Source organism: Odontomachus brunneus, unplaced genomic scaffold, assembly GCF_010583005.1.
Source record: "Odontomachus brunneus isolate Ranch 3 - 2012 unplaced genomic scaffold, Obru_v1 Obru_scaffold_009, whole genome shotgun sequence".
Taxonomy (NCBI): domain Eukaryota; kingdom Metazoa; phylum Arthropoda; class Insecta; order Hymenoptera; family Formicidae; genus Odontomachus; species Odontomachus brunneus.
The window spans coordinates 1,875,881-1,900,248 of record NW_022639459.1 but is presented as its reverse complement, the minus strand read 5'-3'; the positions used below and the strand labels follow the sequence as shown (position 1 = coordinate 1,900,248).

Here is a 24,368-nt window from a genome sequence, read left to right as displayed (position 1 = left end):
TGTGTGTGTGTGTGTGTTTGTGTGTGTGTGTAATAGAAAAAAATATAATATTGCGCAGAGAAATCCAAATTTTTGATGAAATAATTCTAATAAATCAACACTCTTGGACAAGAAGTTCTATACTACAGAGAAAAAGGCATGATGATAGCAACTGTATAAGTGACAACTGCACGATAAAAAACATTTTATACTCGTGTTGAAATCAATCTGTGTAGAAATTTGTGTATTAAATTTTTAACACACCCGTGTGTTAATTTAACATATATCGTTGTGTTAGCTTGATTATTTTGCGTTGAGTTCATATTCGCCATTTTCAAGTATTTAAATAACAGAATAACGTATATGTTACATTTTTGTGTTAATTTTCTACATATTACTCATATTATTTGTGTCTTACATATTTGTCTTGAGTGAAATTAACACCAAAATTAGAGTGGATAAATTGAGACGTGCGAAATGTGTTAAATTAATTCGACAAAATTTTTTTTACTGTATATACGAGGTTTATACGTCGAATTAATATATATAGTTTATCAAACTCTCTATACACATTACACAATTCTATGCACAAAACTCATGTGGAGTTGTCACCCATACAATCACCCATATCACCATGTTTTTCTCCGAGTGTGAGTTACCAAAGTCAAATGCATTTTGATTTCCTCCCGCTATTAACTCGCCTCCGCTGGTTGACAAACGCAGAATCGCGACATACGAGATACAATGTATCTGAAACTCTTCACGATCGCAGGAGGGGTGGTCTCTCGTGGTCGAGAATATACTCGGATAGTGCGGGCTGAGAACCGCTGCTCGCATGAGTTTCATTAATCTGACCGCGCCTGGAGCCTCGTCTTGTATCGCGTCTACGTGTGCACTGTCTCGCACGTTTCCCCGCGCACGTGTATGTACGTGCTCTTAGATACAATACACGAGCGCGAGCGCGCACTCGACCCTCAGTGACGGGCGCTGGCTCCAGACGCACACAGAGATGAGTCGTGCATGAGCGCGGAGCTCTCACACACACACAAATACACATTCACGTGTATACACACACGCGCACGCGGGCTAGCAACCCGCTTCATTATGTCCCCGGTGTACATGCACGTATGTGAGAAAGAGAGAGAGAGAGAGAGAGAGAGAGAGAAAGAGAGAGAGACCGTGCACGTGGACCGGCTACGTGCGCGCGAATAAAAACATGAGCACGCAGGTAGAAGTGCGCTCGAATAAAAACACGGATGTACAGGGTGATCAGAAAGTAATAGCCGTGATTTGTCTGGCCCGTTTCGCCCGTCGTGGAAAGGCCCGAGGAAACGTGAGCTCGCCGCGGCCGGGAATCATCGGAGGACCATTTCATTGCCTCGAGGTCCTGGCCGCGATTTAATCCGACAGTCGCGCCGTTCGTTCTCGACGTTTGTTTAGCGATCAGCACGTACCGATTAACAGCGGCTGAAGAGACATTGCGTTTATCGAGTGGCTCGAGCGTGCGAAACACGAAAAGACGTGCGATCAATTCAGTATTCCTATCTCCTGTGTATCTTCCTCGCCCCTCCCCTCCCCTTCCCCCCTCCCCCCGTTCATATGCGAAGCAAAATTTATCAGACGTCATAAGCAAGCTGCGGATCGATGTGTGACACTGATGAATTTGTATGATTCTTAGTTGCATCTGCGTGTCTCTTGATTTATGCGATTGTCGGACCTTTCCCGGCTGATTCGACGTAAGAAACAAAAATCAAAATAAAATAAAAGCTAAGTGGTTCTTATAGATTCTATTTTATTTTGATTTTCAGAACCTTTTAACAATTTTTTTCTTTTTGTAAAAAACAAAGTTGCAAGGAAGTTATTTCAAAGATAAATATCTTTTCGAGTCGAAATTTTGGCCTTATGTTAAACCTTTCTACAACGCACAGTAGAAACTAAATTAGTGAAGTAGGTTTAATTCTAATAATACAATTTCCTCCTACTCTGACTGTCCGAGATTTCTCTTTTCACTTTCTTTAACGTCAAAATAAGTGTTGAATAGAATAGTAAGGCTGAAAGTAGAATCAAAATTTCGACTCGGGTTTTATGAACATTTATAACTCCCAGATTTTAAATTAGGAAAAAAAATTAGATGAATTGATGAAGATCGTATCTCTATTATTTATTCGTACGTTCCACCGCGCGATTAATTATTATAAGATTAATTGATGTTATAGCGAGTGTATTGCCTCGCTTATCGTATGGATCGAATATCGTCATAATCTCGCGAAATTTTGCAGCGCGCTTCTCGGCGCTAAACGGCGGCAGTGCATGGAGATAAATCAAGAAATCGATAATTATCAACTTTCAAACCGACTAAGTGCTCTTAAGGTCCGAACCGGTTTGGCATACATTCATGAGAACAATCGTAAATCAATTTGAAAGATTGAACTTTTGACAAACGCCTCTGGGTGGCCGGCGGGGTTAGGTCAACATTGAATCACGCTGGAAATAATGACAATTTGTAAATGACACCGATTAACGGCTGCGTGGCGAACACTTAATTTTTCGTATGATACACGGTCTACCACGCTGTGTATCACTTTATCAAGTAATTACCGTCAGAATTTACTACCAGAAAACAGTAAGTCGTCCTTTTTTTCCACAGCCATCATTGTTCAATTTTTATATTTTTTTGTAATTTTATATATTTCTACAGTATTCTTCTACATGATTTTGGCTCAGTTACAGAAATATATGATGCTATCTTTGATAAAGGAAATATATAATACTACCTTTAGTAAAGAAAAAGATAATTAAAAGATAACGACTAGAATCTCGATTTTTGCGTACATATACACTGAGAAAAAATATCTAAAAATTAACCGAATATTATTTACTCGACTTAAGTAAACAATATTCAGTTTAAATGAAGAGAACTTTTATTTAAATGAATATATTAATGGTACCCATCTAATAAATAATTGTTAATTTTTTAGTATTTTTTCTCAGTGTAAAGCATTCAGAATGATATATGCAAAGTTTTATTATGTGGTGCAGAGATAAAAGTTTAAAAGTCACAGAGAAATAATATAAAATAATGCAAATATAAATAATATAACGTTAAAATAAGATTACGTTGTTATTCAACTGTATTATACATGTAGAAGTATTAGCGTATTTCTGATCTCCCGTGACTTTTTGCAAGACTAGACGAAAAGGGGAAGGGGCGGCAATGCATCTTTCAATTTTAATATAATTTCAAGTAGGATCGACCCGCGGCACAAAAGCGACGTTGGTTTGAGCTACAAAATCCGAAATTGGAAGACACAAACGAAGCTTAATCGACGGACTGCCGACGCTGATCTCTGAAGTGATGGGTACCATTTGTTAACGTCCATCACGGCAGCGAGCGAGCGAGCGAGCGCGTTTGCCGGACCGGTGAATAAAACAATGAAGATGTCCGCCGTATGGATATTAAAGGAAAATTAATTCTGTTTAGTCACGCTTCAAATTAGATAGCAGCCACCTATAGAGGGACTCCGACTGTGATCGGCAAATAAAGCTCTGTGCCATTATCGTAACGAGATGACATTATAACGTTGCTTCGACAACACAAGACGTCGAACAACCGCTATTTCACTTTAACTCTCGCATCTCACGTTTGTTTCGCGGATCTCGCATTGAAGTATCGAGGATCCCAATAGATAAATCACATATAATCGACATATATATGTATTTTTTTTACATTCTATATTTGTCTTTTTGTTTATTTTGTTAACGGTAAGTCAATTGTTACAGGAGCAACTCGCGTGTCAGAAATTCGCGGAAGCAAAATTCTAAGTTTATATTCACTTTATTATCTTCACTTTATTAACGAAAGAACAATTCCTTTAATTTTAAAAAATTCTGCTGAAGTGTGAATGCTCCTTTAGATCTACTGACGAAATAAGTTATCAAGTTTTCAGCTACAAAATACTACAATAATTGCCAAGAAACTGTGAAGGGATCGAGACAAGAAGACACACACGGAAGGGTTCACAGCTCTCACTCGTAGTGAACACCACGGGAATATTAAAAATCCGAAATATGAAACTACATTTCGTCGGATATCACAAGGAGGGTTAATAAACGCAACCCTCTCGGGTTTTAATGTTGTTTCAACGCCGGCCATTCTCGTATGATAGGAATTTCACCGATCAAGAGATTCCTACGATCCTGATCGCGATCGTTGCTTTTCTCTTATTGCCGAAGTGCTTTCTCAGAGAGAAGGGGGAAGAGAGGGGGAGGGAGGGAATCTCGCGAGAAACGGAGGAAGCGCGCGGACAGACGCACGCCCACCGGTTCGAGCACCGCTGTGCGCTATCGCGGCGTCTTTTATTTATAGAACGGTAAGATATAAAAGTGAAAAACGCGGGATTAATCAACGACATTCTTAATACGCGCCGCGGGCGATGACGGAAGTTTTCAACACGCGCGGTTTCACGCGGTGTGCCGTGTACATCTTGAGAAATCTCGCGATCTCGGGCGCGCGGTTGAGCGAATGAATCCGCCGACAAACCAAGAAATAAGAGACGACTGAATTTCGTTAATCACTAAGCACGTTGCACTAACAACGAGACTATGCTGCCTGTCAAGGGCATGCCAAAGCTGAAAAATATCGACAGAATACAGATATTTTTCTGCAAAGTTTACGTCGTATTGGTTGTACAAAATTACAAATGCTTTTAAGCAAATAAAAGTAGGTGCAAAAATAAATGAGAGCATTGCTCAATGTGTAAAATCTTAAACTGTCAGCGTGATATTTCTAAAAGTCCCGTAGCTCGTATACAGCGGAAATATGGATGCTCCAAACAGAATAATTTTGAAGAATATTGCTGTACCTTCGCAGCTGACACAGAAGCTTAAGAATATTGGAAAAGTTTGCAGAAAAGTCTCTACATATGCGTGGTTAGGTTTTCCGCTGAATATGATAAAGCGAAACAACACATATTTACATAAGTTCTGTATATACAAGAAATACGAAAAGAATAGGCGTGATTGTGTTAGTGACGATTGTCTCTACATTATTGACATTTTTGGAGTTCGTCATCCATTTCAGCATTTCCTTAAATCTTCAATTTATACACTGAGAGAAAAATTATCTTAAAATCAACAAATATTTCTTTGATGGGTACCATTAACATATTTACTTAAATCTAAATTCTCTTTATTTAAAGCAAATATAGTTTATTTAAATTAGATAAGTAATATTTGATTTAAATAAAGAGAATTTAGATTTACTTAAATCAAAGGTAAACAGTATTTGATTTAAATAAAGAGAATTTAGATTTAAGTAAATATGTTAGTGGCACTCATCAAAGAAATATTTGTTGATCTTAAGATAATTTTTCTCTCAGTGTATACACACTCATTTTCCTCGTCCCATTATCTACAAAGTAAAATCATCCTCTATTATCGTGGAAAATGCAAATCAAACGATGGAAAAATGTCAAAGTTTTCGAAAATTTTAGTAGAGATTTTCGAATATACATGTGTCTGATTCATTTGAATTTATTTTGCGATTTCTCAATATGTATGTGTGTGTGTTCTCTTTATCCTCTTATGGTGTCGTCTTATGGTAACAAGATCAAGAGCTCCACTCAAGTTTCAAACATCACTTGAGTATGTATTTGGAGGAATACGGAACAAAATCTCGATGGCTCACATGTGGGATTTCGCTTCCGGAGAATGAAGGCCGAATCCCCGAAGGAATCGTTCCGACGAAAAGATTGTTAGTCTTGACGGAAAGCCCCTGAAAGTACTCCGAGGTGGGACTTGGAATTTTGAAAAGGACGGCAGCGATATTTCACAAACCAAGAGGAAACAAATTGGATCCTCAAGACGACCGTGACCTTCCCTCGAATCCGCAAATGAGTCCGATGTGAACGTGACATTAAACATCCATCTTTACAACATAGTCGAGCCGTCGTAGCGGGGCGAAATTAATTGCCAGTCGCAAACGGCAAAGTAAACGCGGCGGGCCGCTCCGCGAGGAAAAATGCTAATCGCGGAAGTGCATCGCGGGGCGTACGATCGATCCGATCGGCGCTAATTAACTGTCAAATTAACACGAGTTATCGTCCCCTCGAGGGGGCCGCGAGGAAAAGGACCTAACCCCGACTGTACGCTCTATCGCATGGTGCCCACTGTCGAGATTTATCACGAGCGTGCGATGCTCTTCGTGTTTTTGCATTGCAATTGTTTAATCGACACTTCTTTTTCATACAGCGTTCGTTATCGGCTCGTGGTGTTTACAAAACGAGGAACGAGTCGAAAACTGTGTATATCGAATGCATAACACACCGAGAAAAAAACAAAGGACCGGTTTTTTTTTCAATAATAGTTTAAACTTAGATTTCAACTTAAGCTCTGTTTAACCCGGGAGTGGACGCGTATCGGTCATTTCCCCGTACTTTTTCGTTTTCTACTTATATAATCTAATCTATTGATATTATCATATTTTCGCTTTTACGTAAATTTTCTTTGATGTTTTCTCGTATAGCATGGAGAAATAGACGGCGTAGACGCGCTCATTTCTATGTGAAATTTGATACGTTTTTAGCAGTCGGTCTAAAAGACCATAGCGCGTCTACTAACGTTAGTCAGCGTCGCTCGATGTGCCGCCGAACGTCTATTGTCTTTTCGACATCGTAGTTGGACGGACGGTTTTCTCTTTTTTTGTTGAATCAATAAAATTTTAGCATAAAACAACACGCGTAATTGGAGTATATATTCTTGATTCAATAACGATATTATTAAAATTAATATTTGAATTATTGAAATAATACATAATGTGATAATTTTAATATTGCCATTAAATCAAAAAGATTTATTCTCTATTTCTAAATTTATCAAATAAATTTTTAAGTTTATTAAATCAATGTTTAAGTTAATCAAAGTAAAACAAGAGAAGCAAGAAATTCTTATTTTATTTTAATAAACTAAAAGAATGTCATTTTTTATTAAAAAAATTGTGGTCCTGCTGACTTAATTTTAAGCTAACAGAGTAAATATCATTGAAAAACGGCAAATTGCAATAGATTTTATTGTTTCTGAATTTGTACTAATTTGTACCACCGAGAAAAGTATGCAAATATTTCTGTTTATCCCGTAACAACCTCACATTTAACCAACCTCAAAAATAAAATTTTTCTCTTTCGATTATTAAGAATTAAATCGATAGAAGCAAATTATATTTATTGCGTTTTTTATTACTCATTGTGTACTATTTTATACCATAAAAAATAATTTTGTACCCCATACTATTTAAAAAAATATTGTGGTCCTGCTAACTTAATATAAAGAGAATAAAATAAAAACTAGTAAAAAACGACAAGAAATGATAGATTTTATCGTTTTTGAATTTGTACTAATTTGTACCATCAAGAAAAAGTGAAAAAATCGTGATCCTGCTATCTTTATATTAAGTTTAGATAAGGGAGGGGTTGTTTAAAAGGAAAAATATAAAATTTTCGATTTATTTCGAATGGCACAAATTAATACAAATTCAGTACTAATTGTGTGTACCATGGTTTATTTATTTTTTTTATTTTGTTTTTTGGTTCTGCTAGCTTGATATCAAGTTAGCAGCGCCACGATTTTTTTTTAAATGGCACATGGTACAAATTTTTTTTGTGGTACAAAATAGTACAAAATGAGTACTAAAAAATGCGATAGGTCCCATTCAATTCTGCTCATTTGGTCCTGCTAGCTTGAGAGAGGTGATACGCGCCCACTCCTGGGTTAAACAAAACAAACGCATTGTACTAGAACAGAGTTTAAACTTGAATCCTAGTTTAAACTGCTATTGAAAAACCGACCCAAAGTGATCGAGTCAATGAGACTGTGCTTGAACGAACAAAATTCGCGACTTATTGCACTAACCAAGATGACCAGACGTCCCGACTTTTTACTCTTTGTCCAAAATTTTTTCGAGTGCTATTCGGAACACCGATTTGTCATCACTTTCAATGATTGTCAAATAATTTTCGGATCTTTTTATCCCCCTCCCCCCGCTTTACATATTTATAAAGTGTCCCGAATTCAAAGCTGGGAAATCTAGCCACCTTACACCAACACTATAATTTGTAATTTGTTAACACAATATTCCTTTGAAGACGGGTGGCCGCCAATTTTATCGATTCAAATGCTCCTTTTCTCAATGTATTACATTTCCCTGCATGAACCTACATGAATCACGGTTATATTAAATTATAATTGCGAAATATGTATGTGTGTGAAAGAAAGAGAAAAATGATTTAAATAATTTTTTCAATAACATCCTTTATGAGGACTGTGAGAAAAGACAAATATGCATATTTTTATCATCTAAGTCGTAGTAGAAAAAACGTCACCGTTGCGATCCCTCATTTAACACATCGCAAAAAATACCCAGAGAGATTGTTAATAAACAGACCGGCTCCAACATGGCTCCAAGGCACAGAAATATTCAATAAAAAATTGCGGCAAGTGGAACAGACGGTATACATAAACGAGTGACCGCGTTCAAAGTAAAATATTGTTAGGTATTTCAAAACTACTTAAAAAAAACATCAGCTAAATGAATTAAAATAATAATAAAATGTCAGCGAAAATTAAGTAGAAATACACTCCACATACATGTCGAATAAAAGTCTAATTTTAGGTAATATTAAGTTAACGTTTAAAATTTGCTCCAAAATGTATGTTTAATTCCGTTAAGTTGCTTAATGGGGGAGAGCAAAATACAACATGTACCACACGATAATGCTCATCTATATATAGCGCGCGAAAAGCAGACTCCTAGGGACGCTTAAGAGGAAATTGCGCCACATGGAGCCGTGTATGTAACGTGCAGAAAGAAAAACAGTTACCTTGATACCGATCTAAGATAGATATCGTAAAAGCAGCAGGCGCAATACTATTTTTTATGCAGCATCCGATATCGCGGCGATCGCTGCAACGTGTGTCGCGTTTTTCAGCTGCACGCATTCATGTTACTGCAGAGCGAATTTATGCAACGTCTGCAACGTCAATAAGAAAACCGACTCGTTAATGCGAAAACGCAGAAAAACTACCGAATCGATGCCGGGTTCTCGTGTGAACGCAGTCAAAAGTATCATCTGACAAACGAGTGCAACAACTTTGTTCCACGATCAATTCAAAGCGGACCTAAAACGGTGTCTACAATGAGAATCTACAATGAGAACTTAAGTCATAAGACTTAAGCTTTAAGCCTTAAGTTGTAAGAAATTGATCAATTACGGTCAAATATGAGAAAAATCATTGATTGTAATTTGTCAATTTCTTACGATTTAAGGCTTAAAGTCTTAAGTTTCGCTTCATCGCAAGTATTTCTCGTTGAACTGTAACTTTATAGATTGCGAGAGAGGAGAAAATATAGTGAAATTTTGGAATCATTTTGCGAATCAGGAAGGACGCTTCGAGACTTCCCAGTCACTCGGAAATGCAAAGTTCAGAAATGCACTTCATCTTGAATATCACGTAGTTCTGATTCATCCGCGAGCACAGATCGATCTTTGATGTCACGCGCGACTTTTACCATTACGATTATACGAAGCTCCAGATCGCGTTCTCTCGCTGATGACGCGCCAGTCGTTTCCCAGTACGTGCATGCTTTTTGCCTCCCGCGAGAAAATGCATCCGACACGCGTGCAAATCCGACGCGGACGGTATCGTGCCAATAATTGCGGGAGTTAAGTGCACGCCGCCACTTAAGGACCAAGGAATTGCGGAATAATGAGTACTCTCCGGGGCGCATGATTAGAAAAAAGTGCCCGTCATTAGGAATAGCGATGGACGGCAGGCTAATCCCACTGCGTTGTGATGCGGAATTTGTAATTGCGCAATCATTTGTTTTAGAGCCGCGCGAACTGTGCGTCAACGGCGACGTGTTATCCTCAAGAGACATCGCGCGATGAACTTTCTAATCACAAAAAATCCTCGCTAGATTCCTGACGGCTGTAATACTTTGTCGCGTTAGTCATCCTTGCCATTAATTTCAATTCACTTTGATAGCTTTACCGGCAAAATACCGGCTTTTTCTGCAAAGTTCACGTAGTATTGATAGAATTACAAACCCTTTTGTACAATGAAAATACGCGTAGTGATGGGAGTATTGCTCGATATATAACGAAAATGATAATTTCAAAATTAACATCTCGAGCTGTCAGCTGGAATAAACATTTGCTCGAGATAACCCAAGTAGAACAGGTTGCCTATTGATTAACGTTCTTGAAGTTAACTTTTGGAACGTATCTATAAGATAACAAGTCAATGTCAATAATTCGTCTCCATTAATATGACATTGATTAAATAACAGTTTATAGTTGGTTAATAGCTAGTTTATTTATGCATCTTACAGTTATCATTTAGTATATATTTAATTTGTATCCATATACCAACTTGATACCTTTATATCTAAATGATATCTTTTTGGATATTAAAAGTTATCTTTCGGGCAGACATTAGATAACCTTTTCAGTAAACAGAAATTTAACTTTTTTACCGAAAATAAAGTTATCCTGACCTAATTTTATATAGTAAAATGGAATACTTCAAGATAACGTTGCTCCACTTGAGAAAGTTCCTGCAGCTTATGCGTATCGCGCGAATAAGAGATGAAGAAAATCTCATTCACATTCTTCATTATGACGTAAATCTCACCTCGCCGGCCGAGCTTCTCCGAGGTCGGGCAACGAACGTAACGCAACGACGCAACAGGTTTTCGCGGGCGCGCAAAGACTGCCGATTGATCCCTATTCCCACGAGTGAGCTCCTCGCCGTGAACGGGGAGGCCCGAGAAACCGCGGCAGCCGATGCGATCCACGGCGGTACGCGCGGATATAATCGGCCCGGCGCGGAAATTGTCGGTTCCACAATGTTGCTCGCGCGCGAATCAAGCCCCGCGCCCGCTGAAAACGGTTAATAAATACGGCTTTGCGGAACGTCACGTGTGTGTGTGTGTGTGTATGCACACGCCTGCGTACATGCCTGCGTGCATACGTGCGTGTGCGTAAAGAGAGAAAGAGAGAGAGAGGAGGAGCGAGAAGGAGCCCCGGTATTTTGTCAGAGACGTGCACTTATCCCATCGTGCACGCCGCCCTTTCGTTTCTGCCTCTTTTCCCTTCGGTCCTCCTCGCGCCTTCTATCGTCCACTCGTTCCACCTACCCCGCGCGCACACACGCACGCACGTGCGTTTTAAGTACACGCAAAAGCTGTGTTTATCATTCCACAGCAGCCTCTTCCCAACCCTTCCCTCTCCCTCTCATCTTTGCCTACCTCCTTGCTCACCCGTCCGTCCATCCATTCGTTCGTTCGTTCGTTCGTCTGACGATTCTACCTTATTATCTGCAACATAACGTGCATGCGTGCGTGCGTACGTGCAGGACGAGGGTGCAGTCAGTGACAAAAAAAGAGTGAGGAATTAAGGGAGCACGAAGTGACCTTCTTTCACGCGCGGACCACGAGGACGGAAAGATTTGCGCGGCTGAAAGAAGATTGCTCGCATACAATCGCACGGGGGTTTTCGTAAGGTGACCAGACGTCTCGATTTTTCATCCTTTGTCCAGAATTTTTTCAAGTGCTATTTGGGACACCGATTTGTCACCATTTTCAATGATTGTCAAATCATTTTCGGATCTTTTTACTCCCCTCCCCCGGCTTTACACATTTATGAAGCGTCCCGAATTCAGGGCTGGAAAATATGGTCACATTAGTTTCCGTTGTTTACCGTGTAGTGCAAATGGAAGATCATTATCGATATTTTTATTGTGTGACTCGTGAAATATTCAGTCAATGTAAGATAACACGAGAGGTCAATTGTAATCAAACCATGAATGCGCAATTTTTAGGAACTTTAATTTACCATCCCCCCAAAATCTACGAAGGATCAAGTAAAAGATTAAATTTGTTTTCTATTAAAATACAAAAGAAATTGTATCATCTCTATGGTATCTAAAACTTTGTTAAAATAGATCAATCGCCTTCAAAAAGCTCAAAAACTGGTTGGAAGGCATAAACATGGTCAACGAAATCTCGAATTTTCGGTAGCCTATCCTGCACGATTGTCAGACACGATGTCAAGAAACAAAATTTATAAGAACAATGCATTTCGCAACGTTACGTGTTAATGAAATGAATGTGCGCCCTTCTCTAAGTAGTTAATCGAGTGAGGTGCCCTCCTATAGACTTCGAGTAGCGAAAAAAGGACCATCTCGAGAGGGTTGAATCATCGCGTGCGCGCGTTCGCGATTATAATAAATTCGATCGCAACGTGCTGAATCGCGATGATGCTGCCATAGACGCAGGCACACGTACAAACCATGAGCAACCGACATGCAGTGGGTCAATTCGATTCCGCCTTTAATGACTGGGTAGGTGGGGAGCCTTTTAATAACCCTTCCCCTTGAACCCCGCTCGATCGTAGGTTCGAAAGTCGCGGCAAGGTTAAGTACTTGCACTCGCTGCTCGTCGGATGGCCTTCCTTTCGGTTCGAACAAATCGCCGCCGATTATCGCAGCTACGATAATTACCCTCCTTTTCGTCTGTCCCTCCCTTCTCTTCTTTTCACTGCGAACGTGTGGGGTGGATTTTTCGAAATTTTGCGAGATCTCGCATAAAAGACAAGATCAGATAACAAATATTCGCGCGACATACATCACAAATGGATATTATCAATGAAGCTCGCAGTGTAGACGATCCAATGAGATTTTAGAAAGGAGGGAAAGAAGAGTTCGGAGATATTAATTACTTTGAGTTGTGCTACTACTTTGGTGAACAGAACTCAACATATCAAGCTCAGTCGTACGAAACTTTAAGTGCACGAAACGAGATGAAAAATAGAGAAATCCAAAAAATAAAAGCCTAAAATAAAAATCTAGAAAATAAAAAATATTTATTCGATGGATGCTAATATCACGCTCACTCAAGTCTAAATTCTCTTGTTTAAATAGAACAAACAACTGCTTTCGTGAAAAGACACGATTTTAGGAAAGTGTATATTTCCTCGTTTGAAAACAATGTCTCCTCAGTGCAAGAATATGTGTTATTAGTTCCCACCGGATAGATATTCTTTATCATTTTTCTTTTTCAGTTTGCAACAATAAAAAGAACCCAGGTGGGCATATCAAGAAGATTCATAAGAAGACCGGACGAGGGCAATGAAGTTACCCTTTTGTTCCCTTTTGGAGTCCTCGTAAGGGAAGAGAAGTAAAAGGGACTCGCAGGGACACGGACAGAGAGAGAGAGAGAGAGAGAGAGAGAGAGAGAGAGAGAGAGCAAAAGGATGGCCACCGGATAATTTCACGTCGACGAACGTACTGCATATGCAAGTGCTACTGTAGTCACGACACGGTAGTTGGCTACCTTTACTATTGTGCACGTCCGCACATATACGCTACCCTTGAAAATTTTCCCGACATAGACACATAGCTCACACATACACACACATCTCTACTACGAAAGTCTGTTTCTTTTTTCTTTTCCAGTTTACTGTTTGTACATGTCGTATGTTTCTTGCCGTTTTTAACGATCAAGCAAACGTATAACACGTGATTTACGACCAGCAGTAGCGTTTCGTATAAGCATAAACATCAATAGCATCGACCTTTGCGCGACGGAACGCCATCTATGAAGCGGCGCGACATTTATTTTTGCATAATTCGATCGTCCATTCGCGACAGCGTGATGACGAAGTATTTAGCGATTTAAATCGCGCCGATCGTCCATACAAATCGACTGTACGGTCTCAAAGCCATCGATTTTGCGAGCGGAACTTTAGCCATTTAATGCGAGTTGAATGTAAGAGCAGATATTCGTTAGATTGCTAATAACGAGGGGCGAAGAAATCTTGCTATCTTAATTTGGATTTCACGATTTTAAACTTTAAACAACAAATAAGTTAAATTCAAGAAATGACAAAATGTGGAAGTTGCCAGTTCCTTCTCGTAATTACCTTAACAAAATGACAATCATGGATTATTTAATGATAATGAAATAATCATTGATAAATCATTTTCTCTTTATATACCTCTTCCCTTTCAAATTCTATGTATTTGATTTCACTTAACAAAATTAAATTTATCCCTTTAAATATTAAAAGACACTTCACAAAATTAAATTTATCCCTTTAAATATTAAAAACTATTAAAACTTTCTACACATAGAAAAAATATAATGGTCTTTTCTTTCATGTAAATTCTTTTCAATTTTACTATGTTTCTATGTTACTAGAAAGTAGCGCAGGAAAAAATCAACTGTTAGCAAGGTTTTGCTCAAATAAATTTTGCTACAATAAATTTGGTTAGAAACTTAGTCAATTTTTCTAAAAATATAGCACATTTCTTAAAAGCATATTTGAATTCCTAAAACATAAATAACAATAGCAAGTGTAAAGTAATAAGTAACAAAAATTAAGTAAATAAGTAGAAAATTTTAAATAGAAAATACAAATAGCAATATATGAAACAAAAGAACAATCAATTACTACGAAAATGTCAATTTATTCCTGGACTATAAAATTCTCTTTGTGTACAATTGCTAAGAGACTTTATACTAAAGTTGCTTTTCAAAACGTTATATTTGAGGAAAATTTTACTGAAAATCTATAGTTCGTGTTATATATACCGTGAATTTTCAGTAATATTTTTCTCAAAAGGGACATTTCAGAATGCAACCTTAGTATATCGTTTATATAAACATAATCTCTATATTTTATAAATATATAACTCCATCTGTTATATATGTAAATATAGAACTACCTATATATATAAATATAAATATATATATATTTATATTTACATATTTATATACTCTAACTGATTTGAATCGTGGTAAAATCTTGTATTTTTGCGTATTCAAGCAATCGTCATTTCAAAAGAACAATAACTTCTAATTTTTTATAGTTGTAGCAACTGTACATATTTTGTAGTTGTACATAATGTCTGATATTTTAATGCACAGGTTCTCTAACTTAGTCATTAAATGTACAACCGTTTTTGCTATCTTCTTTTTTTTTGCAGAGAAGTGATGATCGAGAAGAATAGCCTGTTATCTCAGAGCGTTTCCGCGATACTCACTCGTTACACTTTCCGCGAAATCGAACGCACAAGCGATTCCTTTTGGTCATGCCCTCGTAAAAACGCAGCATATAATAACAGCAGTTCTTTCTTCCCATAAACCCGTCATTACCTCCCCAACACTAAGCTACCTTCGACATTACTGCGACTCCGTTGCATATTCAAATGCGCAAGCAAGCGCGCGAGTCAGCGAAGCTATTCATACTTAAACGCCGTAAAAACTCGCCGCCACGATAGCGATTAAGAAAAATGGTGGGCTGTTTGTGTGATCGTTGAATTATAGTAATCAATATGTACCGTAGAGATCGAACTCGTTAAACTAAATTGAACAGCAATGAAACAAATATTCGCGATTCTCGCGTGCCCCATTCTTATTATATTCAGTTCTCTCTTCCAAGTGTATCGTTATTTATTTATTTCATTGCGCAAAGAGCATCGAGAAACATATGTGTGTATTTGTATGCATGTGTATTTGTGTACATGTATAATTTATCATAGAGATATGTATAATTTATCGTATTGAGTTGTGCAATAAGTAATTTTGGATTATCCCGATAGAACGAAACGATCGTATCTTTATGTCATTATAATTTCATGAAGCAACATACGCGCCGTTTTGACCTACGATCTTCTACCATCGTAATATCATAACGACATAAAAATATAATCATTCCATTTTATTTAAAAAAATCCGAAATGGTCTGTTACACTGAGAAAGAAATACTTGAAAATTTATTTGTGAGGTACGAAGCTTACTTCCGTGAAATAAAGTTTATTTCTGTGGATAAACTTTATATCCCGAATAAAATTTCCAGTACTTTATTTTCGGTGTACATGATCCAATAGATACATTATACACGCGACGAAACGGAAAATCGACTCTGTATAACAATCACTTAACAGACATAACGATATCACGTTATGGCCGTTTTTATGGAACGTGGAGTCTATTTCACACTTGTTAAATGGCGTCTACATTGGAAGTAAATAGTAGGAAGTAAGAATAAGAAATTGACCAATCATAGTTGATCATTCTTCTCACATTCGACTATGGTTGGTCAATTTTTACTCTTACTTCCTACTACTTACTTCCAATGTAGACGCCCCTTTACGGATTCTTTGTTTACGCGTACTTCTTACACCGCCTCTCGTATTGTTTACATCCGACGCCCGCTCGGTGCAGTACACAATACAGGTTAGTATACACAAACTCGGCGACACCGAATGATAAGAAGGCACACGTTCATGCATTGCTACAAACACCGAATCTTTCTTTCTTTGATCGTTATGACTTCTTTTTGTCCTCGCTCCATTCATCACCGCCGCGAAGCGCTGACACTTTCGCGACGACGATGTCTGATGGCGCGAGTAAAGACACGAACAGCCGAGCGAAGCCGGAAAAGCCGGACAACTTAGGCGCAAATCGCCATTTCTTAAGAAGAATAAGCGAGATTCGCTGAGAAAGACTCACCGGTGAAGTAATGCGCTCCAAACGTCAGATGCAAGGGTTGCAGGCACCAAACTCGTCCCAGACTGCAGCCGGAGGAGGGGGCACGACAGGGCCGATGCACCCGCAAGACGGAGGTGGGTTGTCGTAAAATGCAGTTACGCAACACGCAACTGGTGGTGCACACGCGACGCGGCGGCGGATCGCGAGCAAAAACGTCAGTGCCGCGGCAGACGTCACCGTCGCCGACGTCGTCGGTGTTATCTCCCAGCGAGCGATTATCGAGCGCGCACCGCGACGAGAGAAAGAGAGCGACACGCGGACCGCGCGCGTCACGGCGAGACAGAGAAAGAGAGAAACCCGCGGCAAGAGGGAGACAATGTGGCAGGGAGCGAGAGAGAGAGGAGGAAGGACTGACAGATCGAGCGGAGCAACGTGCGAGAAAGACAGGCGCGGTGTCGCGCGGACAGAGGAGGAGAGAGAGAGAGGGAGAGAGACAAGACCGAGAGATACGCGCGAGGCGTGATCGTGCTAGAGGCGTCACTCACGAAACACCGCTTTCACAGCCGTGAGAGAGTAGGACGCTCCTGCGGCTTGACAGACCGAGCAAAAACGGCAAAATCGGGCCCCGGCGCGACCACACTCAACCGTCACACTAACCGCACTGAGCGCGTCTGTGTTCACGTCGCTCGCCGAGCTGAGCTCGCGTTCGTATGAATTCGGCCGCGCTCGGCTCGGCTCGGCGCGCTAGGCGCCGCCGCCGATGCTGCCGTCTCGCGTCGCCGCTCGGAAATACAGTGTACGAACGTGGTATCGAGTTCGCGCGATGGAGTATCGACATTCCGATATCGCTGCGTGTCGCGAAATCAAGAGATCCGTCTGAAAAGAGAGAACAATTCGTTATTATTGATCGATGTATTCGCCAAGTGTTACAAGTGGATATCAATCTTATATATTTTGTACTGTGTAATGTAATATTTGAGATATAAATACCCAGATAGCACAGAGAATTCAAAAAAATTCAGTCGTATTTCACCAATTCTGAGTTCATTTTTAGGTGCAAAAATAATTCTTTTCATTGAACTGAACTTTGAAGAATTCTTTTTGCATCTGAAAATAAACTCAGAATTGACATACGATTGAATTCTTTTCGAATTCTCTGTGCTATTCCAAATAATAGAAACTTCTGAAAATCTTGGAAATGTGTAAGAGACACCTAAAGACATCTAAGAGACAAATAAAAGTAAAAAAATACTTTGTGCAAAACAGAATCTTTTTAAAGCTAATTGTTAGCAAAATTTCCTGTAAGCCCTGTTTTTTTACAATAAATTATTGAAATAATATATTTTGATAATATCTTTGTCGCAACTTTTTTTTTATTAAAATACAAATATAAATTCTCTTTTTATCAGGGAAATATCGTTATTTCGTCGTTATTTCCGGGTATAATACTAAAAAGAGATTACTAATTTTAGAAATTTATGGATTTATCAATTCGAATTTTGACTTTTTTACCTCAGATTCGTAATCAACGACTCCATAAGCCCCCACTTGAACCCAAATTTGAAAGAATCCTAAAAAATAAAATATATACTTTATTTTATTATATATTAAATTAAATATTATATATTATATATAAAAGGTTTAGAAGTTTTTGCTGTCTAGAATACAATACCTACATTCGTAAAAATATTGTTAAAATTATAAGCGTTACAAGCAGCACATTTCCAAATGCCCAGCTGCTATTAAAAACAAATGAGAAGCAAAATGAAATAACGTATGTTATTCATTACCTCCGACACTCGTATTAACCTCTTCTAGTAATACATATTAATAATAAATGACTCTCCCTGTATCCAATAATACACCAATAATAATTTCTTATTTATTCATGTGCGCGAAATCTTTATATATTGCGTAATCAATGTAGATTTATGCTCAATAAACTGTAGCGCTACGCTGAGGTACCCACCTTGCGACGTTTTCATGCGCCAGGTAATTCCGTAACGAAGAATCTAGTATGTTCCACGCGTGAAGGTGTGTGTGTGTGTGTGTGTGTGTGTGCGCGACATGCACGAGCCACGGGATTACTACAATGACAAAGTGCGCAGGAGAAAGAGGCGGGATTCCGTAGAAGTAACGGTATAGTACTACCATCTCGAGTGGGTCGTCGGAACCACCGTCGTAATTTATAGTTGATACCGCGAACCGCCGACAGCGACAAATCCTTATCTTCGTCCGGTACTGCGATCGATTATCGCGTGCACGCAACGCGCATTTCGCGACTGGCACGTGTTACAAACGTGGAATTCGCGCTCTTTTCCAACAATCTCCGCTAATCTAACGGACTATACGATTCACACTGGTTTGCTCCGCGACTCCGTAAACAAATGCAAATACGCTTTTTTCCCAAAAGACGTGAAAGAGAAGTCTAATTAAGTCGACAGCATCGATATTTCGATTTATATTCATGTTGCTTCAGGATATCCTCTTCAACTTCACGAAATAATCGCGCAAAAGTTATCCACAATTACGGCAGCTCGCCATTTTTTATATTTTCGTATTGATTTTGGCCGCCTGACTAACGAACTAATGGATGACGTGAACCACCGCGGCACGCGATTCTATTTATTCAAGCAAACAAGACTTGGAAACAAACGGTGTTTTGAGCCAAAGCCGACAGGCCACGAACGCGGCTGGTAGGCGTTAAAGTCACCAAACGCGCATGATAAGTGACTCGGTGATCTCTCGGCGAGCTTTCAGCGCGAAGGCGCGCATTTTTGGCGTTTAAATCTCTCGCTCGTGATCGGGCCAGATTCTATCATTGCAAAATCGCAACGCGATGCACTTTCGGGATCACTGAGCAAACGAAAGCCCATTGCATTATCTCTGTAACGAATAATTCGACTGCGGGCATCGTTTAACAATCCTTTTTGAATCGAGAAAACGTCGGCTATATTGAGGCTTGCCATCTTAATGCTTAATGTGACGAGTCTTAGCGTGCACTCTGTCTTGTAGAAGGTATTCAATGGCGATATTTTCAGGGAAGAGTGGTCGTCATAACTGGAGATCTTTTTCAAACTATCCCAGAGCAAACATGATGATGTCTAATAATATATTACAAACGTATTAATGACGTCAGAAACCTCGTGTTTACTGGGATTTATGAAACTCATGTTATTATCTTATCCTCTATCCGAATTGTGAACTCATGGTTGCATCATTTGGAAGTACAGGAAGTACAGGAAGAGTACAGGAAGAGCAGCTGGAAAGAACAGAGGGTTTAATGTCGGAAAACTTATTGAAAACACGTTAAACACAAAAAAAAACAGATTTAATAAAAATGAAAATGTTATTTGTCAATATTTTGTCCAGCTTATATATCTACGCTCTCTCGTTTATTTATATATCAACTTACTTCGTCCTATGTAATTTATATAATTTTATTTTTTTAATGTAAAGGGAAATTTTCCTGTTAAATGAATGAGTAACTAAAAATGACGATACAGAGACAACAACCTAGTAAACACAATGTTACATGTAATGTACATGTTAGTTATAAATTTCTACTCAACAATGTAACTATTATATAACATGTATATTATATAACAGTCATATTATTGAGGAAAAAATTATAACTAATTATAACATGTACGTTACATGTAACATTGTGTTTACTGGGTTGTTGTCTGTGTATTATCATTTTTAGTTACTCATTTATTTATATATCAATTTACTTCGTCCAATGTAATTCATACAATTTTCTTTTTTTAATGCAAAGGGAGGTTTTCCCGTTAAATAAATGAGTAACTAAAAATGGCGATACATAGACGACAACCCAGTAAACACAACGTTACATGTAACGTACATGTTAGTTATATGTAACATTGTGTTTACTGGGAAGTCAATCGCGAATCGCCGATTGTTTTAGCCTTTACTCTGAACTTTCTTTTCCTTTCAGTGCAGCAATCTCTGACGATCAAGTTTGTATCAATAAAAGTTGATCAGAAGGTTTGTAAGTCACATTTAGGGATACTTGCATCAACAAAAGAGAGTTCAAAATAAGGGCTTTTAAGTACCTTATTTGTAAGTAAGAAGTTAACACTCTCATCCAATGGATTCATCGTCGAAACGGGACAGCGTGGGCGTTGCTGTTCTATTACTGCGCAATACACCCCGTGGTAGCTATTTAAGCCCAACAGAGTGAGTCATCATTGGAAATCGCGCGACTAATGCGATCAAGCTTAACGGATCGTGCCTCGCCTGCTGCGTTCACACGAGCTGCTTATTTTGTCACGCTGATGTGTGGGTCTCTGCTGTCGAGTGGCGTAATATTGGCACGGAGAAAAGTTCCAAACGGAATGTCTCGAGCGAGTAGACGTCGAGTATCATTCCGTACGCCTTCGTGCGTCAGCTAAACGGTCGATCGCGATGCAATATGGCGCGCGAGAGGAACCTACTGTACCGATAATTGGTATCTGCATTGATGGTATGTTCCGCAAAAGTTGATGCTGCGTGCCATCATCCTTGGGCCTCACTCGCTACAATTGTGCTGTAAATTTCAAAATTGCTTCTATGTGAACTGCTTATTGTTTACATGGTCTTTTCTCATGTGGATAATGCAAACTATGTAAAGTATTGTAAATACTTGTTGATTGTTAATAATTGCTTGTCGGTTTCTCTCATAGCGTGGAAACGATATTTCATTCAGAATCGTTTACCAATATTCGATATTATCTCAATTTCGATAGTAGAACTTTGAAAAAAAACTATATAAACAGAAAATTAAAAAATAGAGTGAATATTTCATATAAAAAGTATATATTTTAGAATAAAGATATTAATATATAATTGATAATTTATACTGTACGAAGAATGGCATTGTATGCGGAGAGTTAAACACGGCTTTCTTATTTTGATATTAATATCCTTTCCAGTAAGCAAAAAATCATCAATAGAACATTATTGCAACAATGCTTAGTAACATTTTCTAATATGTAGTTTTTAACGTTGTATCAACATTATTACGAATAACTTGGACATTTGAGTATTTCTAAAACATTTCTACAATATTCAAAGAGATCGTATTATCCGGTAATATATTTGAAATATATTTTTAAGATATTAAACGGAAATGTTCAAGAGATCCGCGTAAAGTCAATATTTCCAGATATTGATCTAATGTTCTAACTAAGCCGATTTCGCCTAATAAGACGTTCCAAAAAGAACCTGCGTTCGGCCGCGCGCCGCGCCATCGGACGTCGCGAGGCTGTACTACCGACAGAGTTGTCGCTAATTTCACCCCCCTGCGCGCTCACAGCTGGGATCGCCGGAGTAGTGCTCGGCGGAGCCGAAAACGCATCGAAGATGGCGGCTGGAGGGTAGGGTCGGGCCAGAGACGTGCTCCGCAAGGCAATCTCTTCCCCGGTGGAGACGGCGGTGGTGATATCAGGGCGCGCCAGCCGCTTCCAATACGGTGAGTAAGCCCGCCGATAGCTTCTTCACGCGCGTCGCGTCTCGCCGAATGCATCGCGGACTCTTTGACTCTTCGCGCCGCCGCCAATCGGCGGGAAACCGAGTATCGCGCGCTGCGGCGCGTTGACGAAATCTCGCGCTATCTTGCCTTTCGGTAAGTTCAATGCGCACAGATCCGTGTCACACGGCACGACCAGAGAGAAATGAGAACGGCACGCCTGTGTGTTGGTGCGCGCCTCCACGAGCGCACGCGCGCATCCACCCGTGTTGCACATCGTGCGTGCGGGATGTCGCACGCAGGCGAGACCAATCTATACGGGAGAGGATTGAAGAAGGTCGCGCGTGCTGCTGCGGAGCAGAGAGAAGATATGTGTGTGTGTGTGTACTGAACGTGGTAATAAAGATTAATGAATAATTGGATTATACTTAGATGATTGGTCGCGAGGCGTTTGTACAAAATTGGAGCGTATCGATCTCTTTTGCAGTTCACTCGAGAATTCAAGTGATGACGAAGCGATAGAGGGAACGGAGACTGCGAGAGACGTTCCTTAATTGCTATCAAATTGTATCGTGTTCGCTACGGCTCACTTGAACGCTCGCTTGCACCACGAGTCGATGAAAAAAATGTCAACGTGATGAGAACGACGCGAGTACACGTGGCTATTGATGACTGGCTACTTTACGATCGTAGAACGTGTTTGTTTTTGACGTAAAAGATGACTAATGATTTTTTCGGTAGGTTAGAGAGAATTATTACTGCGACCCAAAGTGATACATTGCTGAAAATTATCGTTGCGGCTTAGTGTACGTTACTAAAGAATATTTTTTATATTTAACAAACAATATCTATTCGCACGTGTGTCTGAATATATTACTAAATTCACCAAAAATTATTCCATGTGACAGGAATTTATCGACGAACATTGTCGCATCGTTTATTTACCGAACGTTAGCGAAAGCTTTGAACATCGCCTCGAGTTGCGTCTCGAGCGTGGTGGGATTTTGTTAACGAAGCACCGAGGACGACGCACTTTGCATTCCTCCTCGTTAGCGTTGCTAATGCTCCGCTCTTCAGGTTGCTCCAATTTTTTCACAAACGCCACGCGCTAACGTTACACGACGACGGCAGCGACAAAAATTGATCGAGGCGTTTAGGAGATCGGGTCACGCGTGCGAGCTTCCAATTGCGCGATATAAATGCCCTCCGCGATCAATGCCTCCGCGTACTCATATACAAGGTGTCCCATCGCCACCGTGCGCAACTTCAACGCGAGTTTGCATGTCTGTTCCCTTGAAACGCGGCAATTTTCAGAGACTAATTCCGGAGACACTCGAGCTTCAAAAACGTACAAATTCGTTTTTAGAAAATTTGCTTTAGAGCTTAAAAATTTTTGCAAAATTGCCAACGAACTTTATATATTGAAAGAACAAATATATAAAAATAAAGATATTTATTCGCTGGATACTAATAACATTTGCTTAAATCTAAATTCCGTTATTTAATAGTAGAATAAACAATTGCTTTCATGAAAAGCTAAGGTTTTAAAAAAATGTATATTTTCTTATTTGAAAGATATTTTATACTAGTGTAAGTAAATATGTTACTAGTTACTACCATCGAATAAACATTTCTTTATCTCTCAAATTTTTTTTTATGTACAATATTGGAAATAGGTAATGGTAAACCTCTGTGTGCCAAACTCGAGTCAAGTAAATTGACCAATGAAACAAAGAATTCATCAAATTACACTGAAAAGGAATTTTGTAATAGTTAACAAATGCATTTAGTTTCAATATTATATTTGATAATCAGTATTAAATATAATAAAAATAAATATAAATTAATAAATATAATAAAATAGTATCAATATTAAATATAAGCATTAATCAGTATTAAATATAATAAAATAGTTACCACACAATCGTCTCTAATAATCATAAAGTAATTAAAAGGACAAATTCTCCATTTAGTTGAACTAATTAAACAATTTAATAAATAATATTAAATTAGGCAGTAATCATTAAATCATTTGTTTACTACCAAAATATTTGGTCATTTCGTATAGTTACCACATAAGATGACAAAAATTACTACAAATTAAACAACAATTTTATTTAATAAATTGTTTGATAATACGCATCATATATATAAGTTAGTAATTAGTAATAGTAATTGGAATTAATAGTAGTAATAGTAAAGTTTTAGCAATAGATATCAAAATATTGCTAAGAGTATTTATTAACACTTGCCAAATTATTTAATTATATTCATCTATACATTTAATTATAACTATTTCACCAAAATATTTGATAAATATTATCCAGGTTCGATAGTTATTACCAAAACTTTTTTTCAGTGTAGTTACAA

At 38.7% G+C, this 24,368-nt stretch overlaps 1 protein-coding gene across 1 annotated transcript in view; it reads right to left on the bottom strand.

Annotated features, from left to right (window-relative positions):
* The window catches only part of LOC116840384 (protein N-terminal asparagine amidohydrolase), a 119,824-nt gene extending 102,593 nt beyond the window's left edge, over nucleotides 1-17,231 (bottom strand). Inside the window, exon 1 of the mRNA XM_032807006.1 lies at nucleotides 16,550-17,231. The gene's annotated coding sequence lies outside the window, so the exon portion shown is untranslated. The remainder of the gene's footprint in view (nucleotides 1-16,549) is intronic.
* Between the last annotated feature and the right edge of the window lie 7,137 nt (nucleotides 17,232-24,368).